Genomic DNA, 22019 nt, shown 5'->3' on the forward strand with positions numbered 1-22019 from the left:
CTTCAATTATCAAAATCCCAATTTACTGACCAAACGCTAGAGACTAGGGCATGGGAAGAATGATAAACTGTATTTATGTTAACTCTTCAGTTCCAATTTACTGTAGCTGAAAACTTCTAGAGCTTATTTGTTTAAAAAAAAAACTTAAGTGCTACCATTTGGTCAACTGTATGAAAGTATCAAAAAAACATGAAAGAGTATTTGCCTGGCCAAGCATGGTGGGTGGATTGCTGTGAGTTCGAGGCCAGCCTGGTCTACAAAAGCGGATCCAGGACAGCCGGGACCATTACACAGAGAAACTCTGCCTCTAAAAACCTAAAAGACAAAATTAATTTTTAATTAAAGAGTATTAGCGCGCGCGCGCGTGTGTGTGTGTGTGTGTGTGTGTGTGTGTGTGTGTAATTAGCTCCAACTCGGAAATAACCCAAAAACCCTTCAGTAGCAGAATGGCAAACTATCTAATAGTAAAGTCAGGCAATGAAAATGTTGCAGCAGTAAGGATCAAGTACTCACATGCATACAATTAGAATAACTGAAGCCAAACAAAATACAAAGCATATGAATTAAATAGCAAATACACACCATCTATGGCTCTAGAAGGTGGGATAGTGGCTGTTCTGGACACACATGAGAACTGTGGCTGGCAAGAGACAAGACCTATCAAACAGCTTCTGAGAGCTGGTAATAGTCTCTCTGTCCTTAAGTCATGTCAACTTGGTCAGACTGCCAAACAACTAGTTGTGATGATGTGCTATATCTGCCTGCACATCCATGACATACCACACCCCAATAAACAGGCTAGCAAAAATAACTCATGTCTAGAAACTAAATCCTAAGAAAATCCTAACAACATCAAACTACAAGTAGCTAGGGTTAAAATGGAAGTGCCAGAAGGCTAAGAGTGTAGCTCAAAGGTAGAATGCATGTTTCACATGTGTGAAGCACTCAGCTCAATCTCCAGCATAACACAGAAAAGGACTATTGTGGAGGCTGCACAACTCTGGGGATATACACTGCAGTGTCACTTAAGGACATGCTACAACCTGATAGAGCATCACTGGGTAGTTTCATCATTGTGTGACTATTACAGAGCATATACTTACTCCTTAGATTTGGATTTAAAATGCCTCTCTCTCTCTACACATACACACATACACACATACACACACACACACCACAACTAATCCCCACCGGGGAGATGTTTTAGGAAGCTATGGGGCCTTAATGGAAGAGATGAGTCACTGAGGGTAAGCCTTGAAACATTTTAATAGTCCCGCTTTGCTTCCAAATTCTCACCTACTGTTCCACACCTGCTGACATGTGAAAAAGTCCCACCACAAGCTCCTGTCACCATAAACAGGGCCTGTTCCACCACAACTGCCCAGACACAATGGACTGAAATCCCCTAAAACCAAGGACCAAAATAAATCTCTCTTAAGTTACTTCTGTCACCATAATGAGGCAAGTAACAAATTCACTTAAACAAACAAAGATGGCACCACCTCTAAATGATGGACTATTAGGGGATGATATGTGGCCCATCGCTGCAGTTATGTGAGATATGACTATATCAAAAATACGAAAAAAAATATGATGTATGCTGCCGGGTGGTTGTGCTTGCCATTAATCCCAACACTCAAGGCAGAGGCAGGTGCATCTCTGTAAGTTCGAGGCCAGCCTGGTCTACAAAGCAAACCCAGGACAGCCAAGGCTATACAGAGAAATCCTGTCCCTGAAAGAAAAAAAAAAGATGTATTTGAAAACTGAGAGGTCTATGTATACAAAACTGTATCTCCAGAAAGCTACTCAAACAAAATAGAAGGAAAATATAGAGAAAAATGGCAGGAATAGCAGACTGTTGGGGGTCACACCTTTATTCCCAGCAATCAAGAGGCAGAAACAAGATGTCTCTAAGTTCTAGGCCAACCAGGACTACATATTAAAGCCCTATATTTGAAAAAGGAGAGAATGGCTTTGGCATAATTCTATAGTAGAACACTTATGTATAAAAAGGTAAGTCTTGGCCTTTAATCCCAGCACTTGGGAGGTAAAGGCAGGTAGACCGCTGTGAGTTCAAGGCCAGCCAAGGCTAGATAGAGAGAGCCCTGTCTTGAAAAACAAAAAACAAAAAGAAGACAAAAAACAGGTAAGTCTTGGATTCAACCAAATCAGGTAGAAAAAAGATAAATCCAAGTTTAACTATATCAATAGTTACAGTGGATTAAAAATGTCAATTAAAATCTCAAATTCTTAAAGCAAAGACTATATAGTTTAAGTTCAAAAAGATTGAAAACTTTGGATAGGCCAATGTGGAAATAAACCTAAGAAAGCTGACATTCATTTCAGAGGAGTAAACTTAGACTCATATAATATCTTAGTCACTGTTCTATTGCTTTGAAGAGACACCATGACCGAGGCAACTATTATTTTTAAAAAGCCAAAGCTACACAGAGAAACCCTGTCTTGGGGGACAAAAAAAAAACATACCAAAAAAACTTTAACTGGGGGCTGGGAGGTAGGCACTAACGCAACAGCTGAGCGCCAAACAGTATGATCCGAAGGCAGGTGAGAGAGACTTTGGCATAGTGTGGGCTTTTAAACCTCAAAGCCCACCCCCCTGTGACACACTTCCTCCCACAAAGCCACACCTCCTAATCTTTCTAATCCTTGCAAACAGTCCCATTTCTTGGTGACTACGCATTCAAATATTTGAATTCATAGGGTTCATTGTTCATTCTTTTCATTTCTTTCTTTCTTTCTTTCTTTCAAGACAGGGTTTCTCTTATAGTCCTGGCTGTCCTGGACTAGCTTTGTAGACCTGGCTGGCCTGGAACTCACAGAGAACCGCCTGCGTCTGCCTCTCAAGTGCCGGGATTACAGGCGGGTACCACCACATCCAGTCTAGGGTTCTTCTTCTTCTTCTTCTTCTTCTTCTTCTTCTTCTTCTTCTTCTTCTTCTTCTTCTTCTTCTTTTTTTTTTTTTTTTTAAGAGTTTTTGAGACAGGGTCTCTCTGTGTTAGCCTTGGCTGTCCTGGACTCTCTTTGTAGACCAGGCTGGCCTCGAACTCACAGTGATCTGCCTGCTCCTCTGCCTCTGCCTCCCAACTGCTGGGATTAAAGGCGTGCGCCACCACGCCCGGCAGGGTTCATTCTTAATCAAATCATCACATACAGTATTGCTTAAGAGAAAGAGGGATATTTTATAATGGTAAAAGAACCAATTCCTAACAGTGAGAAAAATAAATGTTAATGAGGCCTCAAATTAAGGCTTCAAAATGAAAAAAAAATTTTTTTTCTAGAATTTGTGACAGAAAGATAAATCTCCACAGGTGATAAAAGTAAATCTACAAAAAGCAACACAATCAGCCTTGAACTAGGCAACAATTGTATTTCAGTATACTCAACTGCAGCCTACGCCACTATGTGCTGAACCAGGGAGAGGCCTCAGTGTTTCAGAAGATGAGGTAACTCCAGCGACCCTCTGCTCAAGACATGCTACTCCTGCCTCCCTCCTGTCAGAACACCACGAAGCTCCAACTCAGCCAACTGCACCCCAAGTCCTCCTGACCCTGTCAGCTTGTTTTCACACCTCCTGTCTCTAAAATTCCCATTGCATCTTGGAATTCAAGACGTTACTGTTTTTTGGGTTTTTTTCTATTCAACCACTGTTCTTAAAAGTCACAGCTGAATTTTTCCATCACATTAATAGAAAAAGTTCACTTCAATAAGACAAAAAATGACAAAAGTCAATACAGAGCTTTGAAAAAATTTAACAAATTAAGAATTGAGGGAAATACCTTTAAGACAGATAAAAAGAAAAAAATCTAGCCTGGTGTGGTAGTGCATGCCTTTAATCCCAGCCCTGGGAGGCAGAGGAGAGTGGACCACTGAAAGGTCAACGCCAGCCTGGTCTACAAAGGGAGTCCAGGACAGCCAAGGCAACAGATAGGAAAAATCCTATCTTAAAAAGCCAAAAAGAAAAACAAACAAAAAAACAAAACTACATTAATAACCCAAAAGCCACAGAAGTCAGTGCATGTGTTCAACAAGCACACGTGTTTACTTACCCTTCACTAGTCCTCCTCAAGCAGAGGCAGGGAAGGGAGCAATGAAGTGCTATCCCCACAGCTCCAACAGCAACTCTGGTCAGAAGTGGGAAGTCCCACTCCCAGCTAAGGAAGCAGGCTCTCACCTACAAGTACTTCTCCAGTACAGTGAGCAGCCTCGGCTTCAGGCCCAAGTCCCACCCACGGAGCAAACTGGATTTGGCCCTGTTGTCAGAACAGGATTTCTTGCAAGGTTTCTGGTTTAAATGACTACAGTTAATGCCTACTCGCTCAAGCAGTCATTACTTTTCACTAGTTGATCAAATAATACAGAATAAACTTTAAGCCAATTTAAGAACCCACGAAAGAACCTCAAATCCCCTTCCTCCAAAATAGTCGTGCCCAGCTAGAGGTCACCTCAGTGGTTTGCCAGCCCACCTTCCTTTCCTCTAGTCAGGTGCTGGGCAGACAGACAGCTCCAGGCCTTACCCAAAAGTTTCTAACTCACCACCAACCAGTAAGTGCCTCAACTGAGCAGCTGCCAGCAGGTTAGGACCACAGTTCCTCAGCAGAGAAAATCAGGGACTTCTATGTCCCTGTCTCTGGTCCATATGATTTTTTCATGCAGGAAAATATGAATGTGTCCTTTCCCCTCTGTGATACACCACAGCAAGCAAGTTCTCGGTGGGGCTGGGTTTGCCACCTGGCTGCGCAAGGCTTCATTTCAAACCCACAAACCTGGTAATACAATGCCAGGCAGGAAGGCTGCTTCTTCCTTAAACTAGTTCCTGTGCGGCCTATACGCCAATTACCTATGCCTATATTCTCTATGTTTGCTGAGCTGCACATCTGACTCTGAATCATCATTTGTCTAGGGCAAAATTTAAGCAATATGGCTAAATGCAGCTCCCCACTAAGGAGATGTCATCTTCTAAGCATACCAGATCCTTGGCATAAGTCCAAATGTTTTAAGGTAACACAGTGCCCTTTTATGACAAGTTCCTTAAAGGCTTGGTGAATTCTGGCTTGACCTCAAAGGCATTTCTTACTGACATTTACAGTGAGTGAAGTAAAAAATGGACCCCTTTTCTCTAAGTGACACAGAAAATTCAAAAATCACTAATAAGCCACTATCAAGTGCAGTGCCCTAGTAACCTCAGCTCTGTCTGACACAAAACATCTGCTTCCAACAATGAGAGCGGCCTGTAACAATCACAGTGACTTTGTAGAGGAACTAAAATTTAATTTCAAGCTTCTCTTTAATCCCAAAAAGAATTCATAAATATTCTTTGTTGTGTTGATTTCAAGACCCAGTCTCACTAAATGTAGCCCCCAACTAACCTAAAAATCACTCCACAGACCACACTGGCTTCAAAACTGGGGCAATCCTCCTGCGCCTGCTTTGCACATGCTTAGATTACAGGTGTGCATGAATTACCACTTGGCTTTCTAATAATGTCTAAAATTAAAAGGCCATCTTTGGATTTAAATCTTTTCTTACCAACCATCTTCTAAAAAATTGGGGGCCTATCAAGATAATTTGAATCTTCTCAAGCTCCTATTAAATTAAAATATTGAGCACACCACAGACATATCCAACTTAATTTCACAATACCACCCTCAAACATAATTTCAGGAAGAAATTTTTTTGTGGAGAGGGAACAACAAAGAATCTTGCTATGAACGGCAGACTGGACTCAAATTTGAATTGCAATCTTCCTGTTCTGCCTCGTAAATGCAGAGATTACAGGCATGTGTCATCAGGCTTGCCTTCTAAACACTTCTTTCAAATCCCTTCTAGCTGAGCCCTCTGTTCATAAGACTAAGGCAGAAGTTTCCATCAGAGACAGCTCAGAGGCACTCAGCCAAGTAGAGTAGCCAAAGATGAGACCCGAATGAAAGCTCCACTCCAAGTTTCACTGTTGCAGCAAACTAATTTCTATGCTAACCCTCAGATCCCAAACTGCCTACAGAACACATTGCTGTGACCTGCTCCTAGTCCACTTGCCCTCCACTCCCAGGGGCACCTCCCTCTCTCTCACTTCCTTAGCACCCAGGAAGGTCTAAGCAAGGCCACCTGGTAAAATAAGAAACTGTCTGTATTTGTGAGTGCAGAAAATAATAATTATTATTATTATTAGCATTATTATTATTATTAGCATTAGCATTATTAGCATTATTATTAAAGTCCAAGCCAAAAGGCTTTTTAGTTTAATTTTTAAATTCAGTAGCAAAACGTTTCAGATGTTGCTAACTGGTAAGGACAAGAGCATCAACTGTATAAACTTGCAAAACATTTACTTTTAAATGACTGAGTAGAAAGAAGTGAAGTCTCTGCCCTAGTTCTCAGTAATGAAGAAACTTTCAAAACACTATTTTTACAGGTTAACTTTACCAAATGTATGAACAGCCTTTGATTTCCAACTGTTCTGAACAAAGAAACTATTTCCTAACAATGACATGAATTCTGAAGGTGCAAACCTAACTCACATTTAAACTTTTACAACAAAAGCTTGCTAAGTCATCAAAACCTCATATACTATTCCTGCCTAACTTTTTCTGAAAAAAGAAAGGCCGACCATTATCAATCTAGTAAGCAGTTTTATGACCAACAGGCTTGTGAAAAAGATTAAAGTGTTTACATCTAATGAGCTTGTTTACAACTGCACACTGGAAAGAAAGGTGAAATAACAGGATGTTCATTTCAAAGTTTATTGTTTTAGGGATATTTTATACTGGCAAGTTAATCACACCACTCATTAGATCCTTTCCCATCCATTCCACAAATACTTTTTGCATGCCTATTATGCTTCAGACACTGAAAATACACTACAAAACTAAGCCAAACAGCCCCCACCGCGACATCCTGCATGTTATCAAGCAGAGCCACCCACACACTTCAGACAGCAATGATGTGACAGGAGAATTTGGCAAGTGGTCCAAACACTGCTTGTCCCATGTTGCTTAGTCTGTTTGCTTCCCTCAGAACAAATGACTGGCTAGCCCTGGCTAGTCAGCTGTTATAATCAAAGCAATGATTCCTTGGGTATTTAAAAGTGTTTAATAAATCGTCTTGGTTAAGGTAGAATGAGAAAAAAAAACAACAACAACGAAAGATTAAACTTTTCAACAATACCAAAATAACACCCAAAATAAGTCATTAAAGTTTAAAAAAAAGTCAAAGCATAACTTCTGTTTGTTTGTTTTGAGAGAGTTTCTCTGTGTAGCCTTGGCTGTCCTGGACACACTTTGTAGACCAGGCTGACCTCAAACTCACAGAGATCCGCCTGCACCTTGCAAAGACAATCAAAGTAACTTAAACCAAAGAATAAAATTTAAATTATACAAAATTCTTTATTTGTGTGTGTGTGTGTGTGTGTGTGTGAGAGAGAGAGAGAGAGAGAGAGAGAGAGAGAGAGAGAGGGAGAGGGAGGCAGGCCACATGCATGTGAATGCCAAAAAGAAGCCAGAAGACCACATGAGATGCCCTGGAGCTGGAGCTACCAACATTGTGAACCTCGTGATGTGGGTGCTGAGAACTGAACTCAGATCTCTAAGAAGAGCATGTAGCCGGGCGTCATAGCGCACATCTGTAATCCCAACACTCTGGGAGGCGGATCTCTGTGAGTTCGAGGCCAGCTTGGTCTACAGAGTGAGTCCAGGACAGCCAAGGGTACACAGAGAAGCCCTGTCTCGAAGAAGAAGAAAAAAACAAGAACACCAAGTACTCAACCACAGAGCCATATCTCCAGCCCCACACAATGTTCCTGTGTCTCTCTTTAAATGCATTCTTCTTTTTCTTTTCTTCCCCCCCACCCTCCTTTTCAAGACAGGCTTTCTCTGTGTAGCTCTGGCTGTCCTAGACTCACTTTGTAGACAAGGCTGGCCTCCAACTCACAGTGAGACGCCTGCCTCTGCCTCCCAAGTGCTGGGATTAAAAGTATGCACCACCACACCCAGCTAAATGCATTTTCCAAATAGAACTCCAGGATTTTAGCTCAGTAGGAGAACACTTGCCTAACTTGTACAAGTTCTATCCCTAGTGCACCTGCTAGTGTGCACTCTCAACTCTGAGGATTCATCCTACCAATTACACAGTAATACAGGGAGCCACAGAGAAACAGAAAATATACTACATATGTATAATATCTATCTCTATATTAATATTTTAACAAGGTTTGAAGACACTGAATGTTAGAATAAAGCCCCAGTTACCATACCTAATGCTCACAGAGTTGTACTTCTAAAAATACACTGAGCATGAAATCCACATATCAAAATGCTATGTCCCACTAGCCTTTCCAACAGTCTGTACTTACAGGCAGAAAGGCACAGACTTCCCTCACCTGTAGCCAGACACACATAGAATGAAATCTGCAATTTATCACATGTAAATGTAAAGCTAACCAAGTTTTAAAGTCACAGGTCTTCCTTCTTTATCTGTAGAGTGGAGTCACATGCAGAGGATGATGTGATGATTAGTAATCAAGACACAGCGCTCCTGAAACAGTGCTTTTCCCAGCTCTACAGAAAGTACCTACACTTCCTGCTGACATCTTTGGTCACATTCCCTTCAGCCTGAAATGCCTGTCCTTCCTCTTTGAAACCCAAGTTACCGCCTATGACTGGTCTGAATCTCAACATTTCAACAGTTCCCAGGCAGAAGAGAGATAACTTCATGGAGTATTGTTTCTTCTACATTCACCCCTACAGCTGCCAACATTTTACAAAAATGCATTCTATAATTAACACATGAATGACACAGGCTATTCTCTTGAGGAAAAAAAGGCTAGGAAGAAAAGGTGGCCCAGAGGGCCCCTTAAGTAGAGAAGCTTCTGGTGCATGCTACCAACTAAAATCTAGTTTAACTATAAAATAAAGTCAGTGAGAATCCTCCAGAGCACTGCACACAAGCCGCAAACAGAACGACAGAAAGCAATGGACTCCTTCTGCAAAGTGGCATCTCCTACAGCTCTACCCACCTAGACAAGGAATATGAAATGTGGCCATCTTCACAGACTGTCTTGGAACTTTGCTTCTTTTCTCAAGCGTATTTCTAAAGAGGCAGCCAGCAGGGGGAGTGCAAGTTCATTAACACTACAGTCCCATGGTATTTGTGGCTAACAAATTTCTGGAGTAAGGGTAGGGGGAAAAAACTATACTTCTGAATATTGGTCCTGAAAAACAGTGGATCACGAGTCTAATTATGGTATGCACAATCATTCCTTCTACTTTGTTCAGATACTCCATAAACCTACTGCCTCAAGTCCTTTTGAGATGTGGGTATATTCAAATAAAATATAAAACATGTCCTCTTTAATCAGAAAAATAAATCAATATTTAAAAAAATTCAATTGACAATGTTTTTAAAAGTTTGATTTCTAAATATTATCCACACCAACTGAGACACAAGGCAGCCACACTATTCCCACAGTCACTGTCTGCTCAGTCCTCACCTGTCACCCAGTACAGCCCCTGACTGGCAGCCTGTAGGCATTCAGGACTAATACATGCTTTAAAATGTAGTTGACAGGTTTACACAGACAAAGATTTAAAAAAATAACATACCCATGAATAAAAGCATAACATGTCCAATATTGACCCTAACTGCAAATTCACTCTATCTCACTTTTCCACTCTAACAAAAAAAAAAAAAAATTATTCAGTTACTAGGGCTTGAGAATATGGCTTGCCCCCTCCTAAACTCATTTAGAGTTAAAGCACTATTGTGAGGATGTACAATAGCGGGAAATGTTTTCAGTTCATCCCTGTGAGAGACATTAAAGTTTAGGTAAAGTCATTTGGGTGTAACTGCCATGACTGAAAACGTGTGCCTTTAGAGAAGAGAGGAGCCAGAGGCACACACAGGTCACCATTCTACCACCTCTACCTCTCACACATGCCCCAACACCGGGACGGTATCTAACCACAGGTTAGGATGTGACAGTGGGGCTGGACAGGCCAAAAGGCTGACCACTAAGGCAACGCATGTGTTCAGTATCACTGGGGAATGTCATCCTCCCCCCAACCCCTTCCCATTCCAATCCGCACCGGGAAGGGGACCTCCAAATCCAGTTAGTTTCTGTAAAGAAAATGTCCCCCCACAAAGAATAACAGAGAAGGCAGGCAAAAAAAGAACCACCAAAATACAGAAAAGAGGTGTCTGTTTACAACACACAACCATCCACAGTTTTACAGGTTCTACTCACTAGGCCTGGCTTCCTAAGCAGTATATATGTTGATGCGTTTTTCTAGAATAACTCCCCTGAGAAAACTTCCAGATCCAATCAGGGATAGACATGACATCCCTTATGGCAGAATATTAGAAAAGTGACATGCATAAGAGATCAATCAATGAGAAACAAAATCCCTCAGAGAAACTGACGATGGCCCAGGTTCTCAAAGTATGGTTCCAGAGAACTCCTGCCACACAGGGAGCTTGTCCAAGAGAGAGAAGATCTAGTCCTTTCTGCTCCCAGAAACCTGTTTCAACAAATGCATGCAGAAGCTTGGGAATCAGTCAGGCATCAACAGGTGCCTACTACCAAGGTCTTCAGAGCCTTCCTGAATTCAAACCTGCCGGCCAACTCAAGCTCCAGCAAAGGCCACACGCGCGCGCTACAGGGTGGCTCTGTGCTCAACTAGTATGCATTGCCCCATAGTCTCAGAGTACCTAGAATCTCGAATGCTCTATTTCCAGACCAAAGGCTGCTCCTGCTGTAAAACAGTAGGAATGTTCAGCCAGTTTAATTACTCAAACAACAAGACATCTGAAAAATAAGCTCAAGACTTCTGTCAGAGTTTTTTTGTTTTGTTTTTTGAGACAGGGTTTTTCTGTGTAGCCCTGTCTGTCTTGGAACTTGCTCTGTTGGCCAGGCTAGCCTTGAACTCTGAGATGCACCTGCCTCTGCCTCCCAAGTGCTGGGATTAAAGGCGTGCACCACCACTGCCGAGCAGGGCCAGTTTCTTACTTAAATTTCTCCTCTACAAAATATATGTTGATGAACCTTATTGTCAGAGGCATACCAGTTATGAAAGTTCTATACAAACCAGAACTTTAAGGCTATCAGACCTCCTGACATTCTACCTCATGTGTCTGTAACGGTCTTCAGTGTTCTCCAGAGTCTAATGTACAAACTATACCCTCAAGACAGCAAACATGTCATTCTTTAACAAGTCTTTAAGATGGTCACCTCCCTCTCCACTTACTTACACACACACACACACACACACACACACACACACACACACCTAGCAAAGAGTGAATTTACAAGGCTACAGAGACAAAGGGGATACTCCACATAAGGAGAAGAACCAGTTTCTCCATTCAGTATACAGCTCCAGGAATCTAATGACTTCATTTATTCAAAAAAGAACATGGTAATAAAACTCCCTGATGTTGACAGCAGGTGATTTTTAACCTCACCACTGCCTGACAAGCACCCACAGGCTTTACTTGGCCTCAATCTGTCCAATTAGTAGCTTCTCAAAAGAAAATCCCAATGTAAGCCATCAGGAAAAGTGCCTTCAAAATGCCAAATACAGCAGACCAGTCAAGCTCACCATGCAAGGACAAAAGCTTGACGTCCAACCTGGGCTGCTGATGCCAAAGCTAAATGACAAGCAAGGAAAGGATCAAATTGTCCAACCAATCCTGATGTCCATTCTCCTCTGTGCACAGACTGTTACAGCCAGAAATCCAGCAGGTGTCTCCATCCCAATCTCAGACACTGAGCTGAGGACGCACAGGAAGAGCACCGACACAGGAAGGTACCAGGAAGACTTCTGTAGACAGCTCAGGCTTTGGGGTATCCACGAGCAGTAAGTAACTGCCTGAGCATGGCATGTTCTGAAACTAACTTTACAGTCACTGGATCTGAGTTTCATGTGATTTTCATGGAAATATTCTAAAGGAACTTTTCGAAAGCATGCCATTGTTTATGGACAATATATGTCAAAATGCTGCAAATTAAATTTCAGCTAATATGACATGAAAAATAAGTGAGAATGAATAGTCTGAAATCATATACTACAAGTAACATTATATGGTTTGAGCAGGATGTATTTAATTTATTTAGGAGTGAGTGAGAGTGTGTGTGTGTGTGTGTGTGTGTGTGTGTGTGTGTGTGTGTGTGTGTGTATACTAGATATGTAACAACTACTAAAGAAAAAAAGACCATGAATTTGAGAGAGAGCAAAGTATGGTATATGGGAAGAATTGAAGGGAAGAAGGGGAAGGGAGAAATGATAGTTTTATTTTAATTTCAAAAAAATTAAAAAAAAATATTTTAAAAATGAAAACAAACCACACAATACAGCCAGTGCAATCCATGATGGCAGATGGTTTGAAGGTTCACTGGCTGTATGATCACTTAAAAAGTAGTGTGCTGAGAACACTCTCACCACCTTTCTGTAGCTTCTTTTACATAATCCCCCACACCAACTATTCCCATTATAATGTGCTAATCTACAGAGCTGCTTCCAGGACAGTCAGAGCTACACAAAGAAAAAGGCTCAAAAAAAAAAAAAAAAAAAAAAACAAGAGGAGGAGGAAGAGGAGGAGAACATCAATAGTATAAATAAAACTACTCCAAATTTACCCCCAAATTTTTTCACTTTACCCATAGTCAAGTACACAAAGTGACAGGGAAGACAGACATTACTGGGGCAATGGCTCAGGGGCACCCTACAGGAATACTACTAACTCCTCTTACAAATCAAGGTTTCTAACACTATTAAGCTATGTTCTATCTAGGCCCTGACTTGAAAAGGCATCAAGTAAATTATCTCATAGATCTCATATTCCCAAGAAAATCACTTCACTTCTGAGGGCAAGCATCACCTTTAATACCAGCACTTGGGAGGCAGAGGCAGGCAGATCACTGTGGGTTCCGCGAGGCCAGCCTGGTCTACAAAGTGAGTCCAGAACAGGAAAGACTAACACAGAGAGACCCTGTCTCAAAAAACCAAAAAAAAAAAAAAAAAAAAGTAACTTTCTCCCTGATCCTGTGGCTACTCAGCAGACACAATGCAACTCTCAAATTACCCATTCCAGTGAGAAATAGCGTCAGTTGACAACAGTGCCACCTAAGGACACTGAAACAATACTTAAACACATTTAACAACCTCCACCTCCATCCCAACCCCACACCACCCCATGGAAGATATGGTGGCACATGCTTTTTATCCCAGCACTCAGAGGTACAGACAGGTGGATCTCTAGGTCTGGGCTACTCTTGTATACACAGTCAAGACTGCAGCGCCAGACCTTGTCTCAAAAGTAATCGTTATCATCATCACCCTCTTCTACTCCAAGATATTTATTGTATATGTAGCTCATTGCTTTTTTTTATATATAAGGACTTAAAAGTACTCATTTCAAGTCATTAAAAATATTTTTACTAGCCGGGCGTGGTGGCGCACGCCTTTAATCCCAGCACTCGGGAGGCAGAGGCAGGCGGATCGCTGTGAGTTCGAGGCCAGCCTGGTCTACAAAGCGAGTCCAGGGCAGCCAAGGCTACACAGAGAGACCCTGTCTCGAAAAACCTGATTTTTTTTTCCAGTTAGGAAAGGTTAATCTGTGGAAACTAATGTTAACTGTGACACTATTAGGAATTATGAAGAGACACCTAGTTAAAACTTGGGGCAGGAGAGATGGTTCAGTGGTTAAGAGTTAGTACTGTTCTTCCAGAAGGCCCATGTTTGACTATCAGCACCTTCATTCTGAGGCTCACACAGATGTAGATCTAGCTGCAGGGGATCTCTAGTCTCCACGGGCAAATGCCCTCACATGCACATACAGACATGCACACATACATACAGTTTGAAAAATAAGGAGCTACAGGGTTAGCTTAGCAGTTTAAGGCCCATTTCTTTTCCAGAGAATCCAAGTCTGGTTCCCATGGCTCACAACCACCCATTGCAGGGGATCCAACACCTTCTGATAAACTTCAAAATATGCAGGCAAAACACTCATAGAGATAAGAAATATCAAACAAAAATAACAAAATAAAAATATTTTTTATCCCAGGCGTGGTGGTGCACGCTTTTAATCCCAGCACTTAGGAGGCAGAGGCAGGCAGATCACTGTGAGTTCAAGGCCAGCCTGGCCTACAAAGTGAGTCCAGGACAGGCAAGATAACATAGAGAAACCCTGTCTCAAGAAACTAAAAAAAAAAAAGCTTAAATACTGAGCTGGGTGCAGTGGTGCAGCCTTTAATCCCAGCACTCATGAAGGCAGAAGCAGGTAAATCACTGTAAGTCTGAGACCAGCCTGGTCTACAACGCAAGTCCAGGACAGCCAAGGCTACACAGAGAAACCCTGTCTCAAAAACAAAAACGGATGGTGCAGTGGTTAAGAGCACTGTCTGCTCTTCCAAAGGACCTGGGTTCAATTCCCAGCACCCACACGGCTGCTCACAACTGTCTGTAATTCCGGTTCCAAGGGATCTGACACCCTTGCCCCCATACCAATGCACATAAAATAAAATTTAAAAAAAAAAAACTTAAACACTGAATTATCCTCTTTTTCTTGAGGGCAGTGTTAAGAGAATAAATGAGGAAAAGAGTGAATGAGCAGAGTAAACAATGGGGAAAGTACAGTGTACAAAAACAGGCAAATACCTGTGTTACTAACTAGACCTAACTCTTAAAAATGACTGTCTGAGGCTAAGCAGAGAAAACCCTGTCTCAAAAAAACAAAACAAAACAAAAAGCAAAAAACAAACAAACAAAAAAGGACTGCTTGAAACTAGAAACAAAGGCCATGTTTGGTTTGTTGTTTTATTTTTAATTATCTCCCCCATTTCATCATGTTGAAGAATCAAGCGTCACACTTTCTGAATGCCCCAAACACAACCAGGAAAACGGGGTAGGTAGGTAGGTAAGCGTCCTTACAATGAACACTTCATTGAGATCATGCTGCAGCCTCAGATCTGCCACAATGAAACTGCACGCACAAGCTGTTTTGTGTTTAGGGGTTGTTTGAGGAGATTTATGATCGAGGGATAATTAGTGACATCACTGACATAAACATGCTGATTACCCAGTGATTCACACTGTGTCCACACACATCTGAAAGCCCAGGTTAAGACTATTTAAGTGTAATTCCAAGACTAATGAAGCAGGAGTCTAACTCACACACACACGCACACTCATAACACACACACACACACCACTTTGTTTTCTATTTAAGCTAACAGTATCTTTGATTAGTAAAAGTAAGAGGAAAAAAGATTAGGTTTCAGTCAACTTTCTACTACTAACCACTTCAAAAACAGATTTTTTGGCTGAATGTGGCAGCTCACACCTTTAAACTTGGCACTCGAAAAGTCTGCGAGTGGACAGAGCTGTAAGACCCTGTCTCAAAAGGCAAAAAAGTAAATAAAGGAACAGAATTTCTGAGTTTAAACCTGAGTATCTGCCTAACTTCATTTCAAACACAGCCACAACTCATCACATCTGTAGCTCATACGCAAAACACAACAGAGCTACAAACAAAAATAAAACACACTCCACTTCCTTTTCAGGCGCACACCTGTAATCCCAGAACTAGGGGAAGCAGAGGCAGGAGGATTGCTCTGAGTTCGAGGCCAGCCTGGTCTACAAAGTGAGTCCAGGACAGCCAAGGCTACACAGAGAAACCCTGTCTCAAAAAAATCAAAGATACATAGATAGACAGACAGACAGACAGACAGAAAGAACAGCAGAAACTGCAAAAGAAGTGCTGCTTCTCATACACACCAGACCTGGAGGACAAAGGTCAGGTGAGATGAAAAAGGGGCTAACAGGAAAGGATGCACAACCACCCACACATATCAGAACCCCAAGAACAAGGCATGGGAGACCACTAGCTCCCAACGCAATCCTTAGCCACATAGCACCACAGGAAAACCACAAAAAACAGGGGATGCCAAGATGTCACCTTTTAAAACACAGCACTACGATGGCAGCAATTCATTCTGCATTGTTTTTTTATCTCTTATTTTATTTTGTTTTGTTTGTTTTATTTTTTGAGACACGGTTTCTCTGTGTTATAGCCCTGGCTATTCTTAGAACTCTCTCTGTAGACCAGGATGGCCTTGAACTCACAGAGATCCTCTGCCTCCCAAGTGCTGAGATTTAAGGTGTGCACTGGTTTGTGCTCCCCCCCCCCCCCCTTGTATCCTTGGCTCTCCTGGACTCACTTTGTAGTCCAGGCTGGCTGGCTTGTGCTTATTTCTTATTTTCTATCATTTAATTTCCACTTGTGCACACGTATCTCTGCTTTGTTTTTATGCTCTCAGGTTTTAGAACTCTTGTATGTGCCTCCACCAGTTTATTCAAAGGCATTCTTTACTGTCCTCCTCAGACACACTTCCTATGCTCCTCTCTCATTCCCACAGCTTTTCTTTTTACTCTCATCCTTAACCCCTCTCCCTTTTACTTCTTAATTACAGCCTTCCATACCTCTACCCTAACAGTACCCCAGCTTTCCTTCCTAAATCCCCCATCTTGATTTTTTATTTTCTGTTCAAAGTTGATCTAATACTTAATCTTTATCCTTACTCGCCCTACGTCCCTCCTACACTGAGGAACTATTTTCTGAACTATACATTCACCTCTACCATATGCAGATTCTGCAGGAACACTCCAAAATAAAAGAACATTGTTGCTAAGTAATAACCATGTAAAGAAGTAATACCAGATGTGTAAACCCCAACACAGTAACATAATAAACACAACAAAAAACAACAACATAACACCTTAAAACTACTAATCTCATTGCAATGGCATCTAGACAGAGTGAATTTGATGAAATCCCAGACAGAATTCAAAAGAATGACACTCCAAGAAAGTAAGCCTACATTGAGAATACAAACAGCTGAGTGAAATATGGAAGATGTTGCAATTATTACGACAGAGGAAGTCAACAGAGACAGAAACACTTTTTTTAAAAAATCTGAAAAGCTAGAAACACACACACACACACACACACACACAGAGTTAGTCCCTGGGCAGTGGTGGCACACACCTTTAATCCCAGCATTTGGAGGCAGAGGCAAGCAGATCTGTGAGTTCAAGGCCAGCTTGGTCTACAGAGCAAGTTCCAGGACAGCCAAGGTTACACAGGGAAACCCTGCCTCAAAAACCAAACCAACCAAACAAACCAACCCACACAGCCAGTCACAAGGTTCTGTGTGAAGCCTGACCAATAGAAGGGCTCAAGGAGGGTAAAGAGCTCCTACACTTGAAGAAAAGGTAAAGAAACTGGATCAAACAAGAGCAGAGATGAGATGAGGTATGAGGTACCAGTGGGAATTCTAAGATAGACACGATACTCTGAAAAGGCCACGCCAAAGATAACAGGCACAGGAGGAGAACCACCCAGTTCCAAACACAGAAGCGTAGTTAAGAGCGCTCCCGCTTCCAGAGCACTCCTGCTTGGCAGCTCTTTGTAACTCTGCTGTAACTCTGGCTCCAGGAGATCCAGACACTCTTCTGGCCTCATATATAAATACACACACATACATATAAATAAAATAAATATTTTAAGAGGCACAAAAAATTATTTTTAAAATATCATATTTTCCTGAGTTTCAAAAGATACAAGAGACATTAGGGTACTAAATAGACAAAGCTATAAATGAAGCATTCCTCACACTATAATTAAAACACAAAATATAAGACAAAAGAACGTATACTGAGAGCAGCAGGCGACAAAGACCAAGCCACAAATAAGGTGGTGCCACTCATAGGAACAGCGGATTATTGAACTGAAACTTAAAGGAGGACCTGGACAAATATTTCAAGTTCTGGAAGACAACACTGCCAACTCTACTATACCCAGCAAGCTATCTGTAATAACTGAAGGAAAAACAAAAACATTCCATAATTACTAAGCCAGTTCTACCAAATAAAGGGGGGGGGGCAAAAAAAACAAAAACAAAAAACAACCTTGAGGAATCTTTCAGAATCAAGAGAAAAACAAATCCATCAGGTAAAGAATAAGCACACTAAAATTAAGCAATGAAGAGGTGGGAAAACAGTACCCCCATCCAAAAAAAAAAAAAAAATCACCAGAACGGCAGGAATCAATATACACTTTCCAATAACAACTCTGAATATTGCCAACTATGTTAGTACACACCTTTAATCCCAACATCTGGGAGGCAGAGACAGGTGGCTCACTGTGAATTCTAGGGCAGTATGGTCTACATCAGTGATTCTCAACCTTCCTAATACTGCAAGCCTCCTAATACTACAGTTCCTCATGTTGTGGTGATCCCTAACCACAAAATTATTTTACTGCTACTTCATAACTGTAACTTTGCTAGTATTATAAATAGTAATACAGGGCTGGAGAGATGGCTCAGCAGTTAAGAGCACTGGCTGCTCTTCCAGATAGACCCAGGTTCAATTCCCAGCACCTACATGGCAGCTCACAATTGTCCGTTAACTCCTGTTCCAGAAGATCCAATTCCCTCACACATGCAGGCAAAACACTAATGTACATAAAATAAAATTTTAAAAATTATTTTTAAAATAAATAAGTAGTAGTGTAAATTATGTGTTTTCTGATGGTCTTAGACAACCCCTATGAAAGGGTTGTTCACAGGATGAGAACGACTGATCTACAGAGTAGGTTCCAGGCCAGACAGGGCTTACACAATAAGAATCTAAAAAAAAAAAAAAAAAAAAGTAAAGAGAGGGAGGAACTACTAATGGTCTCAGTTTCCCAATCATAAAATACAGACTAGTAGATCATATCAAAAAGCAGAAAGCAGGAATGATTGATGACTTAATGGTTAAGAGCACTGACTGCTCTTCCAAGGACCTATGTTTGATCTGCAGCACCCACATATCAACTTACATCCACTTTTGGTTCCATTCCCTCTAAGAGCAATGCATGCACATGATACACAGATACACATACAGGGAAAACACTCAGACACAGAAGAGTAGTATTTTTAAAAAGCAGATACCATATATATGCTGCCTCCAAGAAACATAACTCACCATAAGACAGACATTACCTGAGGGTGAAAAGATTTTTAAAAGGTACTCCAACAGACCTAGGAAACATGCAGGTGTCACCGTCTTAACATCTGACACGTTGTCAACCTACCTTCTAAGTATGTTTACACCCATAAACTTCAGAAACTTCTTTCTACAGTGAGCATCGGTTAACAGAGACTTAATGTGCTAAGAATGACTGTTGAGTGCTCACTTTGTCAACACAAATACTAAAACTGGAACAATACAAAGATTAGCACGGACCCTGTGCATGGATGACATGCAAATTCTTGAAGCATTCCATATTTTTAAAAAAGACCGTTGAGCACTCAGTCCAAAATGGGCATCTGTAACACCATCACCCCCCACACACACACACACCATACACACACACACACACACACACACACACACACACACACAACCAAAGCTCAGAGAACATGACAAAAGGGGGACAGAAAGAGTGTAAGAGCTGGAAGATGGGCTGGAGAGATGGCTCAGCAGCTAAGATTAAGCACACTGTCTGCTCTTCCAGAGGTCCTGAGTTCAATTCCCAGCAACCATATGGTGGCTCACAGCCATCTATGGTGTGTTCCTATCCCCTCTTCTGGACTGTAGTTGTACATGCAGGCAGAGCACTGTAGACATAATAATAAATAAATATTTTTTTAAAAGAGCTGGAAGACAGGGAAGAGTCCTGTGAAATGCCATGACATGGCCACTGCATTCATGAACTCATTGCAGCCATGGTTAAATGCACCAGATATACACACCATGAAGCCAACATCAGTCAACATTCCAGGAGGCAGCAACAACTGGATTCAGGGTATTGCTCCCCCTCACCTCAAAAAAAAAGCAAGCAAAGAAAGAAAGAAAGAGGACAGAACAGTGAGGAGAGCCTGCGAGGAAGAGGTAAAGGATGCCCTGGGGCTGTGGAAGGGAAGAACTGGATATATGACCAACATACACTGTCACTGTGTGTGAAACTGTCAAAGAATAAAAGATATTCTTTTTATAAATGACTTTAACTTACTATACTTATTTGTATGTATTATGACATGCATTTCATAACACAAATGTAGAAGTCAGAAGACAACCTGCAGGAGATGGTTCTCTCCTTCATCATGTGGGTCCCAGAAACTGAACTCAGGTCATCAGACTTAAACAGGAAACAGCTTTACACACTAAGCCTTCTCATCAACCTGAGCTTCCCTTCCTTTTTTTTTTTTTTTTGTTTTGGTTTTGGTTTTGGTTTTGGTTTGGTTTTTCAAGACAGGGTTTCTCTGTGTAGCCTTGACTGTCCTGGACTGGAACTCACAGTGATCCGCCTGCCTCTGCTTCCGAGTGCTGGGATTAAATGCGTGAGTCACTGCGCCAGGCTCCTGAGCTTCATTTCTTTTAATGTTCAAAGTAATCGATAGTTTACCTAGTTAAGCCTCATATTTAAATAACTGTTCCATAAACGTCAGACTAAACTTTTATGGTCACTCCCCTTCAATGTTTACGTACTGAATAAATAGTACATCTCAAGAGTTTCCATACTATTTCATTGTGACAGAGACTCTATCAAACTATGAAAACAAAACGTCAACAACAGTATACAGACTTTTTTTTTTTTTTTTGGTTTTGATTTGTTTTTGGTTTTTGGAGACAAGGTTTCTCTGGCTATCCTCAAACTCACAGAGATCCACCTGCCTCTGCCTCCTGAGCACTGGGATTAAAGGCGTGCGCCACCACCCAACCCCCGGATTTTGGCTTTTTGAGACAGGGTTTCTCTGTGTAGCTCTAGCTGTCCTGGAACTTGTTCTACAGACCAGGCTGGCCTTGAACTCACAGAGATGTGCCTGCCTCTGCCTCCTGAGTGCTGGCATTACAGTCCGGCACCATTGCGCCCGGCTCCAGATTGTTATAGTAAGTAAAATTAGAGGAAAAAAATACACTGATTCGGATGCATCCTAATTACCCTATTGTCCCAGAATATACACATTATCTTCTTGTTTTATGTATGTGTGTATGTATATAATATACATGTGTTTTGGTTTGGTTTGGGGGTTGTTGTTTGTTTTTGAGAAGCTCTGTCTGGCCTTTAACTTACTATGTAAACCAGGCTGGCCATGAACTCACAGAAATCTGTCTACCTTACTTCCCAAGTGCTAGGATTGAGCACTCGGGAGGCAGAGGCAGAGGCAGATGGATCGCTGTGAGTTAAAGGCCAGCCTGCTCTACAAAGTGAGCCCAGGACAGCCAAGACTACACAGAGAAACGCTGTCTCAAAAAATAACCAAAAAACAAAAAAACAAAAACTAAGTGCTAGGATTGAAGACAGGTGCCATCATATCCATGTGTTCAACAACTTTCTAAAATATTTATGAAAAAATTGTGCTTCAGTAAATTTTAAGTGTATGAACAATTTTAAATGTATTAAATTAATACTACTTGTATCTAAATAGTTTGAAAGTACTTTCAAGCTAAGCATAGTGGTAAATACCTGTAATCACAGGCCCTAGGGAGTGAAAGCCATGTAGGCAAGCCTGAGCTACAGTGAGTTCCAAGCTAGCCTAAGCTAGATAATAAAATCCAGTCTCAAAGGTGGAGAAAGAAGGGAAGGAGAAAAAGAGGGAAGTGTATTCACATTAAAGAAACTGACAATTTTATTTCAAATATGACAATTACTAATAAGAGCTTTTTTAAACCTGATTTTAAAATGTCTAAAATGAGCCAACACATATTTCACTAAAACTTTTAAGTCCAAGTTACAGGGAACACACTGTTTTAATCCTAAAAGGCACACTATCTACTATATAAAGAACTTTCAAGTTCTATAAACAGAGCAGACTTCAACAATCTCCAAGGTAGCAAGTTTCCCAGTAAGGAGATGGTCTCTATAAATTACCCCAATTATCCATCCCAATGACACAATATAAACCAACAGAGACAGAGCTGGAAACTGCCTGTTCTAAGCACTAACGATTTGAACTG

At 41.3% G+C, this 22019-nt stretch overlaps 1 protein-coding gene and 1 long non-coding RNA gene across 2 annotated transcripts in view; both read right to left on the reverse strand.

Annotated features, from left to right (window-relative positions):
• Positions 1-22019, reverse strand: part of ZFAND3 (zinc finger AN1-type containing 3) — a 206571-nt gene that overhangs the window by 181037 nt on the left and 3515 nt on the right. The window lies entirely within an intron of this gene.
• On the reverse strand, positions 1596-8455 carry LOC311581604. The gene is made up of 2 exons (XR_014773819.1): positions 7564-8455; positions 1596-6035 (listed from the first exon to the last, which is right to left on the reverse strand). It is a non-coding gene; the product is annotated as an uncharacterized lncRNA (long non-coding RNA).

The sequence above is a fragment of the Acomys minous genome (assembly GCF_964271855.1).
Source record: "Acomys minous genome assembly, chromosome: 13".
NCBI classification, from domain to species: Eukaryota; Metazoa; Chordata; class Mammalia; order Rodentia; family Muridae; genus Acomys; species Acomys minous.